Genomic DNA, 6,734 nt, shown 5'->3' on the forward strand with positions numbered 1-6,734 from the left:
CTCTTACCTTTTCAGATTAATTGAAATTCTTCTTTTCCTGGAAAATTTTTCATTGTAAAAGCAGTAACTGAGAATCAAGCTGAATCCTAATAAACAAAATCATTGTAGACATATTTAGGAGGGTGTTAACCAAATAAATAAAATTAAAAATTAAGAAAAAAATCATGCATTCTAATTTTCAGGTCTCTCATGTGAACGTAAGCTATGTCTCCATGCTTTTGAGCTCTATTCCATTCTATCTTTATTCATTAATTCTGTTTAATATTTCTGATGAGAATAAAACTTGCAAAGAAGGCAAGAACATACAGAGATAGTGGGATTTCTACTACAAGGTCTTAAATTACGAGTCAAGGAAGCCTTGTTGGGAGACGCAGTATTTTCCATAAAAAAGTACACAGGGAGAAATCAGATGCTTTCAGGTAGGTAAGTCCAACCTGCTGGTCTACAAAATAAAAGTTTGAGCACAGATTTACACTTCTTTCTTGGGTGAACATTGTCCCTTTTTGTGTTTCACAGGATGCCCTCAGAACAAGGGATACTTGCTTCCTTTCCTAATCTCCTACACAAAACAGGAGTTGTGCAAGAAGCGTGAGCCTACCCGAAGAAGTGTTTGAGGAAAGAACTCTGATACAGAGGAGGAGGTGATACCAAAGAGGAAAAACAGGGATAAGAAACCCCAGCACCCTAAGAGCCTTATAGTAAACAGATAGAGAACCAGAAATCCATGTTGATCAGGCTTTGGGAGCATGTGGCAAAAAATGTGAAGGAAAATGGGTGAGATATTTAAAATGCAGCACCCAGACATTTAAAAAACCCAGCTGAACAAACCAAACCCAAAAAAAGAGGAAGAAACAAAAAAGAAACAGAAAGACAATGCTTCTCTTCCACTCAGGTGAAATTCCTGGCCTGCAGCTCTCTGGTCATCATCAGATGGATCCTCGAAACAACTTGGTCAACTTCCCCAGCAAAAATTTTTCTACTGAAGTTCCTACTCAGAAGAGTAAAGATGGAACATTCATAACTGCCTACAAGAACAAGGGCCACGGCAGGATGGTGGCTGCAGCAATTACATTGTTAATTAATGGCAACATTCATTTCATGAGGACATTAATGAAATAGTCCTGCCACCAAGAAAAATAGCAGAGTTCTGAAAAATGGTTTTACACAAGTTTCCAGGAACTCATATTTTCTTCTTTTTAGGGATTCTTAGCTCAGATTGTACAGGGGAGTGGGTTCAAAAGTGGGGTTTGATTCACCATCAAGAGTCCCAGCTTTTCCCTCCTTCACTTTGGTCCTACAACCTATCAAAAGGCAGATCAAAAGAGAAGCAACTAATATATAATAACAATAATTATAAAATTTTAATTATAGTGCTAAATTGAGGATCAGCACATTGAGCTCCAGGGGAGTAATATGGACAAGTCCACAGAATATTTAGATTATTTGGCTTGGTCACACCTTTTGCAATGCCTTGCAATTCAGGTGACATTCAGAAGGAGAAACCTCCGTGCCACAGATTCTCTTTTCTAAGAATGCCAAAGTGTTTGTCTTTTTAAATTCCGTTTTTTTCCCCGTTGCTTGGTTGTTTTTTTTTTTAGTTTTGCTATGAGAATTAAATATAGCCTATAAAAATAAAACAGAATATGTCAAAACAAATTAAATTTTCCAAACAGCAGATAATGAATCCCTTTACTGCCAGGGGTGGGGGTTTTTTTAAAGTTTTCATAATATCTGCATGAGAATCTGCTATTTTCTAGCCCCTCTGAGATTTCACAGTTAAAATTTCAGCAGCCTGCAAAGAAAGAACACTGAAGGAGCAATGGTTAAGGCTGTATTTTCTGTATTTAATTGCATTCAGTCACAGAAAGAGTTAAAAAAATAACCAATGCAGCTTGGTAATGAAATTTTAAAATGTCAACCTGTGAGATCTACTATGTGAGGGACCCTCATTGCAGGATTAATTCAGGTTAAAGTTCTGAAAGAGTACAAACTCTTCCATAACATCTGAACAGTCTTCTTTTCTGAATTTCTTCCTATTTCTTACATCATAGTTTGCATCCACTAAATATATGTTGATTTTAATTTCTCCATTTCAGCTGGTCCTCCAAGCAGCTCCACCAGAGGCATGGGAAGGACTGGCATCCAAATCATCCTCTCACTGACTCTTTTTAATATTCCCTATAACAATGTCCCAGTAAATCGACCAGCACAGAGGAGCAAACTTTGTCATGAATCTGGTAAAAGCAGTTTATACAAACCTTGTACCTTTGAAAGTTATTTTATAGCCAATAACTGACAGTTAACAATGTCAGTCAGACATCAAACAAGCTCATTTTCTTCTTAAAAGGTAGGGACTGCATTTCTCTACAAATGCCCCTCACTTTGACCAGTTATGAAATTGAATTTTGATCTTTGCACTGATGAACCCAAACAATTGTGTATAGAATGTACCATTGAATTCAATCTTGTCAAATGCTATAGGTCCAAAAATTTTATATTTAAGTTTTCAAATTCAACTATTTTCTTGGAAGATTTTGCCTCCTGAGCATCAAGGGTATTTTTTTTCTTTTCATTTCTCTCTTCCATATTAAAAATAATGCAATTAACCGAGCAATGTACTGGGCAATGTTTAACACTCTAAATTAAAACATCCAAAGCCTTCCAAAATTAAATGAGCACAAAACTTATACTGGAAGAAAATAATTTTCTGCAAAAACCACAGCTATGTACCAAATGACAAAATTCTGTAAGATAAATAAACTATGACTAATTAATATATCATGCAAATTAGGACCTGATCAAATTTAATGAGATTTCATTCCAGTGTAAGAACCTGATTATACCAGATATAGTAAAAAATCTGAAAAAATTTTAATCTGGTAATCTGTCTTTATGTTATCATTCAGAAAGTATATCAAATATACACAACAAAAAGTAGGACAGAACATAAAAACCAGTAAAAACCAGTAAAACCTTATCCCACAGCTTGCTAGGAAATACAGGTACCTTTATCTGAAGCAGTCTGCCCGGAGGGAGTGAATTCCCAGCACGTGTTTGTTTGTCTCACAGTCTGTAAGAAGCATCAATGCAGATGTGACATTCTGAGATGCTCTGATAGAGGAGAAAATTCATATTCCATGTCTGTGTGTACATACAGTTATATACACCACACACACAGAAGTCAAACCTTTCAAGACGATCTCATTCCAGGTTTCCCTGCCCATGGCAGGAGGGTTAGAACAAGATGGTCTTGAAGGTCCCTTCCAACCCAAAACATTCTCTGGTTCCACCATTCTGTGTTTGTTGAAATGAATCCTTGCCTATCCCTACCTGAACAATATTAATTTACATTCAGTAAACCATGACATGACCAGGAGCTGTCATAAGACCATCTAAGACCATCTTTGGGTTCCAATGAAATGTACCAGTGATTTGTATTATAACTTTCAGAAAGTTATGCTTTTTCTGTTTTCCACCAGTTTCACTAAAAATGGAAGGGCTGCTTGCAAGCACTGGCAGAACAAAGAAAGCAGGAACAGGCTTCCCCAAAGAAGGGGCATTGTGATTTATTTTTGAACAGCTCTAGCAGCATGGCAGAAGGTGACAGTGACATGAAGTCTGGCAGGGAGAAAGCAAATCTCTCCCAAGTCTCTGTTGGAGCAGCTCTTGAAGAAGAAGATGGATCTCTAGCACAGTTACTGATTCAGAATTCTTCTTCTGTCCCTTTTTATTTTAGCTGAAAACTGTGATTTTTGATGAGGGAACACCCTCAAGTCGTGCCAGGTGAGACTTAGATTGGATATTAGGAAAAATGTTGTCATGGAAAGGGTGACGAGGCACAGGCACAGCTGCCCAGGGAAGTGATGCAGTCACCATCCCCAGAGGGATTTAAAAGATGTGTAGATGTGGCATTTAGGGCTATGTTTTAATGACGGGCTTAGCAGTGCTGAATTAATGGTTGGACTCAATGATCTTAGAGGGCTTTTCCATCCTTAATGATTCTGTTCTATAATTTCTGTCTGCAGCAGTCCCTTAACATTAATTGTTAAAACTCCAGTTTTCCCTCAGCGAGCTCACCAGGGCTGTAGAAGGCAGCCAGCAGCAGGCAGGCTCTGCTGTTCCAGGAAAAAAGATCTTAAAAACCTCTTGCTGCTGCAGCAGAGAGTTGCTTAGGAACATCAGCAGCGAGCTGCAGGGGTGAGGGCCAAGCACTGCTCACCATGTTTTGAGAATATTTCTGTTCTCCTCAATAATCTCGCCGGTGCAATTTTCCACACATGCCATGGTGCAGCATTCTCTCTTTCCAAAGGGTTTCTTTGCCTCTCACGCAGGAATTCAGTTCCATAAACACAACAAGCTGCAGCTGATGTGTCTGAGCAGCACTAGATTCACGTGCAGCAGTAACAAGGGCTAAAAAATAAATGCAAAACATGCAGAAGCCTCTTAGCCATAAACAGGTATTTAGATTTATAAGATAATGCATTAAGGGATTGACTTATAATCTTTAACTCTCTACTATTGATGCTGTCAGCTGGTAAAGGATAGCTGTGATTCTAAGACACAAACATCCCAGGAATCACATACTTATTCCAGTAGTTTAGTCTTACTACATTTTCCCTGAGTCATCTGCATTTATCAACGAGCAGAAGCCTGATGTGTTGCCACAGAACAACTGCTCTTTTTCTTGCTGTTTATCTAAGAAACTCACTAGACGTATAGTGAACTGATAAAAATTATTCCTTTCCTCCCCAAAAAAATCTTCTGCACAATGAGCTCTGGAAGCCAAGGATAAGGAGCAGGATCACCTGGCTTGAAATTCAGTATTTTTTCTCCCAGAAGAGCCACTGCTGTGTGAAAAGGAAGAGCATGGAGGCACCGGGGATGAAGCTTCTCTGTGCAGGTGTGTTGTACTACAGCATTTCTTCAGCTTATGAGATAAGAGACACACCAGGGTACATCCACCCCTACAAAAAAAACCCACTTAGGGAGAGCAGGATGGGAGCAAAAAGTACAAACAACCTTCTGTGGGCAGAGAGAGGTGAGGCAGGGAACTGGCTATAAAAGAAAGTAAACAACAAACATCAAACACTGCTGTGAGGGGAAAAAAGAAAAAGAGAAAAAACAAAAGGCCTAGTTGCTGTTTCTTGATGAATTTAAAGTTGTTCTAACTTTGTAGTATTCAAAAGAAAGCCAGCCCTGCTCTCCCTGGCCACCCTGCCATATTCCAATGCCTCCTCCTGTGCCACCACTCACAGTCATGCAGCCTCATGGTTAGCTGGATAAAGAGCTCCAACAACTCCCTTGCTTCTCCCAAGAAAAAGAAACCCTGACTTTGATCTCTATCAGCTCCCTGTACAATTTGGTTTGTGACTACAGTGCAAAGAGAAGGGTTGTAGCACAATAGGCTGTGGTCATCCTACAAGTAAAGCCACAACTGAGGGGAAAAAAAAAAGAGAAATAGAGCTCAAAGTTTATTTCATGTGGATATTTCTTTTGAGCTGAGGCTTTAGCCTCCTATCATAGCTAATGGAGAGAAAGAGGAACTTCCAGCTCATGATGAGCTCCAGCTCCAGCCTGGAGAAGAGGAGGCTCAGAGGGAAACTTCTCACTCTCTGCAACTCCCTGACAGGAGGGTGCAGCCAGGTGGGGGTCAGGCTCTGCTCCCAGGGAACAAGGGACAGGACAAGAGGAAATGGCCTCAAATTGTGCCGGGGTGGTTTAGATTGGGTATTAGGGAAAAATCTATTTACTGAAAGGGTTGTCAAGCACTGGCACAGCTGCCCAGAGCAGTGGTGGAGTCACCATCCCTGGAGGGATTTAAAAAATGTGTGGATGTGGCACCTGGGGACACAGGTTAGTGGTGGCCTTGGCAGTGGTGGCAGAATGGTTGGACTTGATGATCTTAGAGGGCTTTTCTAACCTAAATGATTCTATGATTCTTCTGACTTGCTTTAAGCATCTGTTCCTGGATGAAGGATGTCTGAAAATGTCTCTTTCTCTCCACTGTCCAAAAGGGACAGGTGACAACCCCACCCAGAAGCAAAGTCACATCAGATTAAGTATCATTATCCCTACCTCACAGAGAGGGAAGTTGCAGCACAGAGCTGGGATCAGATGAGAATGCTGCAGTTCTCCAGTCATTCCTCCAGTGCTTGTGCAGGGTCTTCAGCAAAGATGTCTCTCATTTACACCCTTAGGTGAGAGATTAACCCTCACAGTATCACACATCAGCAAACACTCATCTTCTTCCATTAATAAGTTATTATTATTAATAATAAATATTAGCAGTATTTTATAGAATATTTCATAGTATTTATAGAATATTATAGAATATTTTATAGAATAATTCAAATTGTTTAAACACATATAAAATTCAATTCTCTTGTTGGGGTTGGTTTTGGGGGGTGCTTTTTCAGGGCTGGTTAAGTCAATACTACCTGTCATCTCTGCAATAATCTCTCCTGGAAAATTCTGCATTCTGAAGCAAAGATTGTTGCTATTTATAGTCTCTTCTGGGCATTCAAGCATATTCCTTCAAATTTCTTCCTGACAATTAAAAAAATCCACAAGTGACAATGAAGTAATACAATTGATGAAAAAGCCCTTTTTCCTTACAATTTTTAAAAAAAAATTATTTGATACTGAATATTTTCCATGTCTAGGTAAATCATTCTGCTTGTTCACCTTGCTCAACAGGTTGCTCAAAAAAGTTGTGGCTGCCCCATCTCTGGAAG

The sequence above is a fragment of the Corvus cornix genome, chromosome 5, assembly GCF_000738735.6.
Source record: "Corvus cornix cornix isolate S_Up_H32 chromosome 5, ASM73873v5, whole genome shotgun sequence".
NCBI lineage: Eukaryota > Metazoa > Chordata > Aves > Passeriformes > Corvidae > Corvus > Corvus cornix.